Source organism: Anneissia japonica, unplaced genomic scaffold (genome assembly GCF_011630105.1).
Source record: "Anneissia japonica isolate Jap-2015-1 unplaced genomic scaffold, ASM1163010v1 scaffold5067_len495651_cov149, whole genome shotgun sequence".
Lineage (NCBI taxonomy): Eukaryota > Metazoa > Echinodermata > Crinoidea > Comatulida > Comatulidae > Anneissia > Anneissia japonica.
Window position 1 is genome coordinate 1174 of NW_022754121.1, and position 12061 is coordinate 13234.

Sequence of the window (12061 nt, forward strand, 5' to 3'; positions counted from 1 at the left end):
TGGTAAATATATATTACATCAATATTACCGTCAAATTTTAGCTTAAAAGAGATTGACTCGAGGTCAGAATCAAAAACACTATGGCCAGTCTTTATCTCATTTTAATACCAAAACATCATTGTTACACCAGTAGTAATTCCAGGATTTTATTATAAGTAAAGCCTCATTTGTACACTAGACATGATTACGACACGACAATGACATGATACAGATGCGCGCAGTGTTGAAGAATACAAACTACATGATGATATGCCGTTGACGTGTTGTTATCGTGTCTAGTGTAAATCTAGCTTAACATTCAAGTTACATTGTTTGAGGTTGTATGTCCATCAAGAACAGTGTCTGCAAACAGTTCAGATATGGAGTTTGCTAGTGCTTGGTATGTAACATCAGGATACCAAAGCACTGTAAGACTGAGAAATTAAAATCTCAGACAAAGAGTTTATGGTCAGGGTAGGACCGCATGGATGACTCCAAGGCTCCAACAAAATGTACGACAGAGTCCAGTTTGAGATTTGGTTGACGATACTAAGTACCTGTAGCAACAAGTAATTTTGACGATCAAGATTATTATCACGTTGAAACATTGAGTAAATATGGACTTGCTTTCTCTATTTGGAGTCACTTTTGTTTTATAATCACTTTGGTCAATATTATTTTGTCTACGACTTTTTAATCTGTGTGAGATGTACATAAGAATGCCTCCTCTACGTCTACACTCCTGCCTATTATGTCTGTAGTTTTTGAAATCGGGGATCCCAATTTCTGAAACAAGAACAAAGTCCTTCTACCAATTGTCAATTCTGGTAATACATACAGATGTTGTTCACCAGTCTGTTCTCCATTTTGTCCATGGACCTTAGAGTTTGTTGGTTGTGGCGAGCCTAGGATTTATATCGAGTTAGTTTTGTTTGGAACGATGCACATTACAAATAATTAGATAGTAACTCACGCACTATCCAGAGAAACGTTGTGATCCCGTAACAAACACAGTTGCTTTCGAGGATGGCTTGTGGTGGTACTGTACATCACGCTGCCAACCGAGTAAACATTGGAAGTTGACATCCAGAAAAACAACAGCAGAAATAAATTTAGTAGAAAACATTGTTTTCTAAGCTTAGTGTGTGAAATGGATGATTGATATACTGTTGTGGTGGTACTAATCAGCAAACAGGTTGATACTGTAATATTCTGTGCAATGTTGAAACTCCAAGCTCCAACCTCACCACCACAAAAATTGTAACTGTAAGTGGTGGGATGCATTATGTTTTTTCCTATACAGTTAAGGCAGAAACTATAGTGGGTGCTATTTAAAGTCAGTTAGGTGACCTTATACACATGAATATGCATACTTGACTTTACCCTCAAGACAAAAATCAGTTTTCACTGCTTGTGGATGAAAGCATAATGCAGATTATTTTATTGAATTTTTAACTGTTTTTACTGTATTTCTTATTTATGCTTTTTGACTTGCTTTTATGTATAATTCAATCAATGTTTACTTTGGTTGCCAATGAAGATATTTCGAATTTGAATTTTGAATTTTGGAAGTGTTCTAGGCTAAAATCTCCTGGTAGTTGGTCAAGACAGTGTAGCCGACACAGTGAAAATTAAATGCACTATTGTAATTATAATATCCCTATGCGTAGACACTATTTACGTACAGCTAAGCATGGTCTGTGAAAGTGTAAAAAGCAACATTGAATCTGGTTATTAGAGTATAGATACAGCATACTGATTCTAAAGTAGAAATGCTCGGACACAGTATTAAAGTATACAATTCTGTATTGTTTTAATGGTCATTTCTCACAAACATTTCGTTCATATTCTATATGAATATTGAAGTAATAGGCATACCGTAGATACTGTAGCAAGCAGATATATTATAAACATTCATTATTTTTACCAAAACTGACGATATTACACTAAGTATATGACGTACGCCTACTAACTTTTATACTGTCTGCCAACAGCAGCAATAAAACCTTAAAAAATCCAATCAAAGGATATAGCTCATTCAAAAATCAGATCAAAAACGATTTTTCGCTGATTTAATCTAGACATTTCTACAAAAACTCTTTGAATTTTACCAGCCAATGAATCATGCAAAAGAATAAGACTCTCACTGTCTGTTGACAGAAAATGTTTAATTATAAAATTGTAACTTATAACAACTGTGTTCAAAGTACTCATAATTATTGTCTCCGAGCATTTATAAACATCTATATCCTTCAGAATCAGAACTGTACTATAAGGGGTATACAATAATTGTTACAACACAGTCATACTGCAAACCAGATTCAATATTACTGGCTTTTCAAGAAATCTACAGGACAAACCCTATAGGGTCCTATAGGAATTACACTATAGGTTTCGATAATACAAAACCTATAAAAAATTAATAAATAAATAAAAAATTAATAAATAAAAAATAAATAGGATAAAAATATCTTATTCAATTTGGATTTTTTTGGATGATTTTCCTATCGATGAATTACTATAAGATTTGTCACTATACTATAGGACAACATTTTTTTTTTATAGGATCCCACTTTGCGTTTGACATTACTTCTTACCAAAATTCCATCCACAACTTGTAACAAATCCATACTGTACAAACACTTTCCAAGATTTTGCAGGGGTTCCCTGGGATGTCTGAGAAGAAAAACAAGCCAATGTGAGGCCTGTTTTTTCTTCTGACATATTCCGAGTTGTTAACTGCACATGCATGCATAATGACCGACCATACAACCTTTTTTGGCGGTTTTGTTTGTAATTTTGTGTATACAGTAGTTCCCTGAAAAAGCGATGGAAATCAGACATTTTTTCCACCTTATAAATCAACCTATTACCGGTATTATTATTAATATTAAACATACAGTACCAGAAACTTTTAACGCTCCTGAAATGCTATACTATACAATTATTATATAATAGAATGCCTAGTTGTTAGTCTAACCTAGGCCAGGACAATCAGACCCATTTTAAAGGAGATCGGGCCCCCTTTCAAACTGGGCCCAATCGTCTTTGGTCCGGGCCTGATCGTTTGTAATTTGACTTGGGGCCAAGTTTACATTAATGGGGCTAAGCTTTAATACTTGGGGCCACGTTGACATGCTTCCATGTCTACAAGCCACTACTATTAGGCCTACTTCCATTAATACTCAGCATACTGTAGCATATTCCTTCGGGTGCGTACCTTTGGTCCAAAGGGTCTTTGATCCGAAGGGTCTTTGGTCCCGAAGGCCCATTGGTCCGAAAGGTCTTTGGTCTGAAAGTCCATTGTCCGAAGGGACTTTGGTCCAAAGATCTGAATTTAGTGACCTGGTTTTCCAGGAATGTAAGTTTTGAAATCGTGTATTAATCGCCGAAAATTTTTGCTTCAATAAGAAATTACAAAATAGTAAAACCCCTCATCAAAAAAATAAATAAATAAATAAATTTAAAAAAAAATAAAATCCTGGGGCATGGGTGGTGATCAGTATTATGGAAGTTGTGTGGGTTTGTGTACTCTCTTCTTTCTCAAATTTCAATTTTATTCAATTAATGATATTCAGAGAGAGATTTTGTCAACTCAAAAAGTATGTTTATTGAGGTGTCCGAAGTTTTTTCGCACGATTGTGAGAGCAGACCAATTTTGGTCTTTATCATGTTCAAGTTCAATTTATTTATACAACTTCTCTTATGCAAACAAATAACAATAAAAGATGATGTAAGGATGGCCCATTAAAAGTTTTCTTTAAAAAAAAAAAAAAAGAGCAAAACCTATTTCCAAAGGGACCCTAAGAGCACTATAAAAATGGTAAAAATTTAAATATATATGCCTATGAAAAGCACTAAAGAAACAGACAAAAGGCATTAAAACAATTTATGTCCTAGAAGTATTTTTTAAAATGCTATAGACGCTATAAACATTAAAATGGGGAAATATAATGTTCCTAGCTATGTGTCAAATTGGCTCTTCAATTGCCTACTCTATAATTTAGAGACGTGCTGACCACTGAAATCATGAATGTGTTTTTTTATCTGCTTTCTTGAGTGATTCTTTATTTTACATGATACATTGCGTATTTAAATTAAGATCCTTCTCTTTAATGTGACCAACGTTTACAATTATTATGTGATGCCAGATGCTTTTCTCCATATTCTCGTTTTTTTCATTCAACAAGCGATAATTGTATGCACTGGTAGTCCCTAATATGTGTTTTTTCAATTATATATTTCTCTATATAACTGAAATAACTTTGGACCAATGGACCTTCGGACCATACCCTTCGGACCAAAGATTCTTCGGACCAATGCCCTGACCCCATTACTTCAGTCAGGATACAGTATCTTGCTGAGGCAAATCCACTTCAAGATGTATCTTAAACAGTGACCCAATTGGCAACAATTTCTCACAATTTCATTTTTTTTAAAATTTATCTATTTTTTACAATACCAAAATGAAAATTAGAAATTTTCAACAAAATGGTACAAGTCAAAAAGAAAAAGTGCAAGTAAAATAGGCCCAGATGCCGGCCTAGGCCTAGGTAGAATTTGGGTGTACGAGTTGTGGGTACGCCTTCTTAAAAAGTCTGTATTCGCAGCTACTGTAAGCTTGACTCCGCCAGACAAAACAACTGAGACCGCAACGACTCATCTCACCTACAGTAAGATATTGTAGTTATTTAGGAGAAGGACCAGCAGACCTCCTCATACTGCCGTCCAGAGGGTAGGCTCAGGTCTAAACCAACACTGCGGCAGCAGGTACTACTACTAGGCTAGCAAAGAAGATCGGACCCATTTTCTCATGACTTCGGCAGCCGACAACTTCGGTCGGGAGAAATTTGTATGGGGCACCATATAGGCATTATCCCACACCCATTGTTTGGGGGTCGCTATCTATGCCGTGTTGATGTCTATTTTATTCAATAGCCTAGTGGAGTGTTAATTCTTCTGCACAATGCTTTAGTTAATATTGTTTTTTGGGGGTTTTTTTTCAGGTAAGAAGGAATGTGGATTTCTATCAAAGCAATATATATTGATTCCGCCGTCGTGACGGTCTGTTGGCCTAAAAATATAAATTGTTGGTTTTCCCTTCTTTTTTTAAAATGATAAAAAGGTTCTGGTTGGAAAAAGTTGTTTTTTGGTTTTTTTTCATAGATTACCCATCAAGATGGAATAAAGATAACCTACAGTTGATTTTACAATGAATGTAGGCCTAAATTGGCAATATCTTACATCAGGAGACAACAATTTTTTAGGGCATCTGGCAAGAAATAAAGATCAATTTACTCATGTTTTTTTTTTATATGTAAAGAATAAAGCAGAATAAATCATTCAATAGCAGCCTAAATGTTTATTTGTTATGGAGAAATATTAAATAGAATGTATGGTATTATGTAGTATAATTCAAATATAACCTTAGTGTTATTTGATTGAGGTCTTATTGCGTGTTTCAAATCCTGTCTCAAGACAAGGTGCAGTCGGAGGAGGGGTGTAGGGGTCCGGACCCTCTCAAATTAACCATAAAAAACAATCAGAAAATGAAACATAATACATAAATATATATATATATACACAGTATATATATATATATATATATATATATATGCTTAGTTTATTTTATCATTCTAATCGGATTTTCTCTACTGTTCCGTTTTAATTTTAAATAGTTTTGCATTATGTGACCCATCCCTCGGACGGAATTCAAGGCAAACTGAATGCATGAGACTAATTTTTTTTTTTTTTAAGTATTTCATATGATAGTGCTATCGAATGGAATAGATTAAGCCCTGATGTACCGTTTTCTATCAATGAAAGTGTTTTCAAGAACTGAATTTGTATTAATAATTAATGAAAAAAAAAGTATAATACTATAAACATTGCATAAATCACTAATTTAATGTTTTCTTGCTTTGTTTTATTAATATTTCAAATTTCTTTTTCGTAATGTATAGTTTACTTTTGTGGAGTGGATTTTCTTTATTTCCATAATTTATTTTGCCATTGGTGCTATAGATTACTTTTATTTTACTAAATTGACTTTTGCGTACTGTATAATAATTATGTTTTGTATCTATATCACTTAATTTCTGCGTTTCATTTTTGTTTATTATGTAAAATATGTGTAATTTATGTTAATAATTGTATGGTATGTGACGACCATACAAAAAAAAAACAGCATTATATTTGTTGATTTGTAGTTCGTAAATAGGCCAAAATGAAGTTTTACTACTAGTACTGTACTACATTGGTACTAGTTGTCATTGTTGTTGTTCTGGTTGAACTGAAATAAAAACTAAATGCCTTTCTGCTGTAGTTGTCGTCGTCATCATCATTCTCGTTAGCAGAATCAATGTCATGAAAGAATTGAAAGAAATCATCATCTTCACCATTCTCGTTGGCAGAATGAATGTCATGAAAGCATTAAAAGAAATAATAGAAATATTTGTATTGTAATTTCATTACAGATCAAGTCTGTGTTTAATCAGTAGCCGTCGTTTAATTTTTTGGGCAGTATAAAAGTATTTTCAACATAATTGTTTCTTAAACCTTTTTAACTCGTAGCACAGGCTGATCCAGAATTTTTCAAAAGGGGGGGCACAACAGTTTCAGAATAGATAAGAGAGTAACATATAACACTGACATGCATTGAAATTTTAAAAATTTAGTGTCAAAAGAGAGAGAACGTGCCCCCCCCCCCCCGCCAGTGGATCCACCCCTGCAGAGTGGTTTTCATCATATTCATATATCTTGTTTATTACTTAATATTACTTAAGTAAATATCAGCTCTCTGATATAAGCAACTTAAGCTTCCCGCATCATTGTATTCAATGTAGTGTGTTTCAAATTTAAAGTTGGTTTTAACAATCTATAGTGTAAAGCCCAATGTATTGGTATTTCTGATGAGAGAAATTTGTGTTGCTATATTATCCAGCCTCAAATAAAAAAAGTGCTTATAATTAATTTCTAAATAAAATTACTTTGCTCATATTTCTTAACAATTAAAAAAAACATTAGAAAGAAAGTGTGGTTTCTTTATCTTGGGAAACATGCTTCCAATAAAAATTAAACACTTGTTTTTACTTTATCAATAATATTGAGGGTTAACATGGTTACTTTTGAATTTTCTATAGGCCTATTATAGATTGAAGAATTGTTGTATTGCAACATCGGGTTATAAATTCTTCTGTAGTAGTGATTTTTGAGTACTGGTAAAATAACATCAGCACGTTGGAATATCAAGATTGTAGGTGTTTTTCCAAAAGTATCTGTTTGGTTAAGTTTAAAGAAAACCATTAACGTTGATTTTGGTGGATTCTTGTCTTTGGTCGGTTTTTAGATGAACACTAATAGGTTGAATAGGTGCCAAGCAATCCCTCTCTGCTGTAAAGATAGTTGTTGGATACAACTGTGAACAGCATGAAAAGAAAGGAGAAATAAAAATAAAGTTTAATAAATCAAGTCGCCTAGTCACTTATACTGTACTAGTGTTGCTTTAATAACAATAATTAAAAACAGTTTAAAAAGAATAATTGAGAAGCATTGTTAAAGCGATGAATGCTGTTGAGCCTATGGACCATGGTATGGATAACCGCAACAACCAAGAAATCAATATAAATGTTAAACATTAAACAACTTTATGGCAACTATAGTTATTAGGCAGTTTTTTCGCCGCACGAAGTGAACCTTAAAGTCAGATTCCGGAGGAAAAAAATGTTTTGATATGTTGTAGAACTGATTTTTCCAAGACAGAAAAAAGTTGTTTGACGAAAAACTGGGGAACGGTGAACGAGCTACAGATTTTTGAATATTTAAAAACTGGAGAAAAAGGGGCGTAACCACTCATTTTTACACCGTTTTCCCCCAGTTTTTAAATATTCAAAAATCTGTATCTCATTCACCGTTGCTCAGTATTTCGTCAAACAACTTTTTTCTGTCTTAGAAAAATCAGTTCTACAACATATCAAAATTTTTTTCCTCCGGAGCCTGACTTTAAAATTAACGGATGATGTCATGTAATTTATTCATCTTGTGTTGCGGAGTACATTAATTTCAGGATTTTAAGTGCTCAACGTACGTTAGTGGGTTTGCCCATATGCATATTTCGTTTTTTTTACAAAAGTGGCGGAGCTATCGCGCTACATGTTGGGTACTAACATTAAAGTTAAGGTCAATGTCGTGTGGCAACTACCTACTAACTCAATCAATGGGGAAAGTAACCCTTTCACCTGCACATATGAATGTGGGCCCTAATAACCCTGTGTGGGTTATAAACAGTGACAGTGTATAAACAGCACCTAGACCTAGGCTAGGCACTTGCGTAGCCTAACCCTACTGTAGGTACAGGTTTTTAAAATGGCCTAATGTTGGATTGACAGTCACTGAAAATAATGTGTAGGCCTAGGGAACTATATTTGGTGTTTAATAAAGCATTTAACATGTTTACCCGGGTGGGCTAGAATAAGATGCCTGCGATGATCGTGGCAATGATCGTTATTGGCTATCTATGGCCAGTGTGGTGTTGTGTCACTTGTTTGTGGTGATGTGTGGTGTTACAACCTAGGCCTAACCTAGGCTAGGCCTAGCGAGGGCCTAGGCCTGTAGTTAAGCTAGGCTAAGGCCTAGGCCAAGTAGGTTAAGACAGGCCTAGTTGACAGGTAAACCATAGGCTATAGCTCGTACTTTGGAACTAAATACTAATAAGGAAGTGGTTATTCGCACGGTAGACCATGCAAATAAGCTCTTATGAGTTTTATTCGCACGGTAGACCTAGCCAATCAGAATTTTACGTTTCATGACGTCTAACCGTGCGAATAAGTTCTTATTCCCAATTAGTACAGTACATCGTGAATTAACAATATTTAACACAGTATCGTCTCAAAATGTTTAATGACCTAAATATTTTACGAGAAACTTACTTAATTTGTTACGGGAATACTTAATCGAACCGAAATACCTTTTCAGATATCATACAAACATTGTGTACCATGCAAATAGTAAATAATACATTATTTGCACGGTAGACGTAGCAAATCAGCATCGTAGAATGTAATGACACTGTCTTAACAAATAACCTTGTTGTAGAGTACTGTACATACAACAATCTTTCGATAATTATCTGAGCGCTATGTGGTTTGTGTATATAATTAGGCCTACAATTAATGTATCCAGTAGCATTTCGAAAACATTCCCACACATTGGAAAAGGTCCAAAAGGCAGTGAAGAATATAAATCAATATAAATCTTATTTTCCAGTACAGTATATAGTACATTCGATGGCGGATCTAGGATTTAGGTAGAGAGGGATTAGGAGAGACTTTTAGAGATGTGCGAGTCTCCAGGTGGGCTAAGTGCAGCACGACTGCAGCCCACAAAATTAAAACCCTATTAAAACTGCACATAAAATCGAGTAATTTTGCATCAGTTTGGCATCCTGTCATCCTCCTCTGTTCCAATTCCCATCATGGTTGGTGCTAAGTAATTAATGTTCTTTTGTTTCCCCATTTAATATTTTTGAATGGAACAAAAATCAATATCACTACTAGGCCCTATGATAGGGGACTATAATACCACCAGCACATACTCCACAAAGGCTTTTTTCATGGCAATTTCTCAAGGATAGCTTAAGAAAAGAGTAAAAGGTCTGCAGACATAATGCTAAGCTAGGACCTATTGCACTTCATTTAGGGTTATCGAATCGACTGTCTGTGCTGTGCCCAACTCATACGGTAAACCCGGTATGCCGTGAAATAATTATCAATACAGTATTTCTATCTACAACATTCTACCGTGCAAATAAGCTCTTGAGTCTTATTCGCACGGTGGACCTAGCCAATCAGCATTTAAGGTTTCATGACGTAACAGCTGTCATACCGTGCGAATAAGTTCTTATTCCTAATTCGCACGATACCGTGCGAATAACCTCTTCCTATTAATAAAGTAATACTGTACTCACAACATTTCAATGAAAATCATGTATCTTGTTTTTGTTTTCCGTCGATTGTCGGCAGTCTCCCTGTCGAGAAAGATTCACATGGTTGTTTGTTGACCCACACAATGACAGCAGATCGACACGATATGTTACGGTCCAGTATATATTACTACGCGTGTGATATAATTGACTGGATTGTATTGCGGAGATAATTGTAAATATTTAAAAATTATAGCGATACAAAATAATAACAACATATAAATATTGAGAAAGACATATTGGCTCATATCTGTGAGAAAACACTGAAAGAGGCATGAATATCTGGAGCTACTTTGTTTACGTGTATGCATCCTTCTGAAATGACTATTTAAATCAGTTTTTTATTAATTATTATTAAATGACGCAATTTTGGAAAACACTACATAGCCTATTATTACCTGCCCAGTACCAATCTGAACATAGAGTGAAAATTTGGTTGAAATCGGTTCAGTAACAAAAGAGAAAATCCCGGACGCGCAAAACTCAGAGTAACAACCGATATATATATATATATATATATATATATATATATATACTGTATATATATATATGCGTGTACAGTAATAGGGCTAATTAAAGTTGAAATAAAAAAGGAAATTCTGAATGGTAACTCTCTGGCTACCCTTCCTTATCAAGGTGGCAATTAAGACTGTAATTATAGTTTTATTTGGTATAATCGGAAGTGTGTGAATTAACTCCTCCCTAGGCCCTAGTGCAATATAGTTTAACCTCCCTGTGCGCCCACCTCCCTAACTAAGCGATGACCTCAAACGCCCCTAAAGCAAGACTTTCTTTCTTGTTTTGCGAACTACAGTAATTTTTTTATTAAGCAAATGTTTTTTGGAAAACATCCAGACTTAGGTAAAATTATTGTTTAATAATGTAAACAGTGGAGTAATGTGATGGTTTAGGCCTAACTCTGTAAATTTATATAGGGCTACAGTAATTAAGAAAAAACCATATTCAATTTTGCCTAAAGACGATCGGTCCCACGAGAGGATTGGGCCCATTTTCAAGAAGATCGGAGCCGATCGTCTGGGCCCGATAGTCTCGTGGGCCCGATCGTCTTTAATCCGCCTACTATGCCTAGGCTTAGGCCTAGCCTAGGATTACTTTGCTTGTCCTTACTTACCGTCTATTTTAACGTCTTCAACTTGAAAATAATATTTATAATCTTCGTACCTTGAAGATAAAGCAGACATGGGGATAATTCAAATTGCCGACATTAAAGAATAGGTAATACGAGGCCTAAGCCTAGGCCTAGGTAGACATTTCTCAGTTAAATTAAAATAATATTTTACTAGCGCCATTAGCCGATTTGGCACTGCCGCCAAAAAAAGCGATAGAGATCCTGCTGCAGACCGGCAGCGAGACGTAAGTCAGCCACGCTTTGCAAAGCAGCCAGGCTTTGCAAAACAGTGACGTAGGCTTGGCTCTTCCATTTTTAGAATAGGGAAACTTTTTTTTAAGGTAGTATCGCGTCATTTTACGTCAACCATAACAATCTGCGTCAATGTAGGTAAGTTTGCGTCAACATACGTAAATTCCCGTGAAATTAACGTCAACACTAAAAAAAAAATCTGAGTGTTTGAGGTGTATACGATACGAACGTACTTTTAAACTAGGTAAGACTTAACAAATGCTTTAATTGGAAATGGAAACATAACACTTAACAATGGCTTATCTTTTTTTACGCAAGGCTTAGGCTAGGCCTTGGCCTCGAGGCCTAGGCTCCTAACTAGCTTAGCTAGGCCTAGGCCCTAACTAGCTAGGCTTAGCTAGCCTAGACTCGGGCCTAGCCTACCTAGGCTAGCCTTGGGTACTACTACTAGGCTAGACCAAGGCCTAGTAGTATAAGATATGTAAGATATATTTATTCATTCGTCCAATTTGTAACACTCTGAAAATTGCTTTCCTTTTTTGGCCTAGAAAACAATAAAAACACAAAAATACAGAGCACAGACAAATACACAAAAAATATGTCCCAATAAAAACTTCACACAAAAAAGAAGTTAAAAATAAACACAATTATTGGCAAATTACCTGCTTATTAAAAATAGAAATAGAATTCGGAATAAAAGTGCCTGTACCTAGATGTACGAG

At 35.0% G+C, this 12061-nt stretch overlaps 1 long non-coding RNA gene across 1 annotated transcript; it reads right to left on the minus strand.

Annotated features, from left to right (window-relative positions):
* Window positions 1–6205: 6205 nt before the first annotated feature.
* Window positions 6206–11327, minus strand: LOC117123138. The gene is made up of 3 exons (XR_004447808.1): window positions 11091–11327; window positions 9944–10003; window positions 6206–7396 (listed from the first exon to the last, which is right to left on the minus strand). It is a non-coding gene; the product is annotated as an uncharacterized LOC117123138 (long non-coding RNA).
* Between the last annotated feature and the right edge of the window lie 734 nt (window positions 11328–12061).